The following is a 1775-nucleotide window of genomic DNA, read 5'->3' on the forward strand; positions in this document are numbered from 1 at the left end:
CTTTCCCGAGTTCCTTGGGAACATTATGGTATACGCATTCCCTGGTGAATGCTTAAAGCAGCACTCTGGTGTTGCTGGCAATCTTGTTAGGGTGTTGGTCCTGCTCTTCCTCTTTCTACTAAAGTCTCTTGAAAGAAAAAGAGCAGAACAACACCCCAAATTCAAACTCTGGTAGGGTTGTTTGAGCAGGGTGTGCTGTGCACGCGCAGTCACTTCTGTACACATTTGAGTTAAAATGGGGACTCCCAGGTGGAATTTCTACACTGGTGTGTGATCTGCTTGGATCCCTTCCCTTTCCAGACAAAGGAAAGGTGTAAGGCTGCCCTGTTCTCTGTAAAGCTCCCTCCTGGCAGCATCCTGCCTGTTCAATTTGCACAAATTCAAACTGGCTGTAGGGAGAAGGATGTGTGCTAAGCTTGGTGTCCATTGCCTTGAAGGATTCGGACTTCAGGATGTGTGGGGAGTTACAATATTTAGGTATATTTCTTCTGTCAAGCAGACTGAGGTTTGCTGGAGATTTCTGGTTTCAAGGTTTGTCAGGAATTGTCATTTCACATTGCTAGCAGAGGGTCTGAATATATGCCATATAATTAACACCAGGAAATTCTGACTCCTGAGGCTATAGGGTTAAACAAATATATGTCCCCATTAAACTTGAATAATAAGAGGTTAACTCATTAGGAAAAGAACACTCTTGATGTGTTTAATGGAGGGAGAGAGTATTAACTCTTACAGTTCCTTGTGAACCCTTATCTTAGTTTGTTTCCTTTTTGAGCATCAGTTTTTCTACTATAGAGTATTTTACACCCCAAAATTTATGTCCTGCATATTCTTCATGACTTGTCTTTTGATTCCTGGATTATTGATGTGCCTGGATCCTTTGGGGTTTTTTTAAAATTATGCTTTGGTGCTGTTTGGTATATAATTAAAAATAATATGCAGTGCAGAACAAAGGCAAATCTTAAAAATCACTTATTTGAATGTCTAGTAGCAACAATTCACATGTCTGTGTTTTTCTTATTTAATCCTTACAGTCCCTGAAAAAAAATACATTGTAGTACCAGGAAAGACCTTGCAATAAGTCATGAGCAAGTGGCCTGCAAATATAACATTTTTATTAGAAGTCATTTAATTGTAAAAGCACAAAAAAAATAATTTTTAAGACCTTGTATTTCCAGTTCCAGACTCCAGTTAATTTCCAAGAGGTGTACCTGGCTTGTAAACCTCTACTTGGAGTTGTTTTGGGCTAGGGGCTTGCTGGATGTGCTCCCACTGGGCTGATTGCAGAGTTCAGAGCTCACTGGTGCTTATTGTTGTAGAATGGGCTTCTTGGGTCAGGCAAAAGATGTCAAATTTCAGAGGAAAACGGGTGAAATACACATAAATTATTATAGCCACTGCAAAAGCTTGCAAGCCTAAGATCTCTTTGATTTGTGGAGGGAGCAAACCTTATCCCAGTGCCCTTGGTATTCCCCATGTGCAGTTGTGCTCTGAAGAGAGCATGTATTCTTGCCTGAAATCGTAATTCTGGCAGAGCTGATTGCTCCCTCTACCCTGGACACCGATGGCAATAGGTCAGCTCCAGCTGACCATGCACTCCAGGGTGCAGTTGCTGTTGGAAGTAAGAGATGCATCACTTTCATCACAGAATCATAGAATCAACTGGGTTGGAAAAGAGCTCTGAGATCATCAAGTCCAACCCATGATCCAACACTGCCAAGTGCCACATCCAGTCTCATCTTAAAAACCTTCAGGGATGGTGAATCCACCCCCTC

The sequence above is a fragment of the Empidonax traillii genome, unplaced genomic scaffold, assembly GCF_003031625.1.
Source record: "Empidonax traillii isolate 1590-97213 ecotype Southwest subspecies unplaced genomic scaffold, ASM303162v1 scaffold20:size5563877, whole genome shotgun sequence".
NCBI classification, from domain to species: domain Eukaryota; kingdom Metazoa; phylum Chordata; class Aves; order Passeriformes; family Tyrannidae; genus Empidonax; species Empidonax traillii.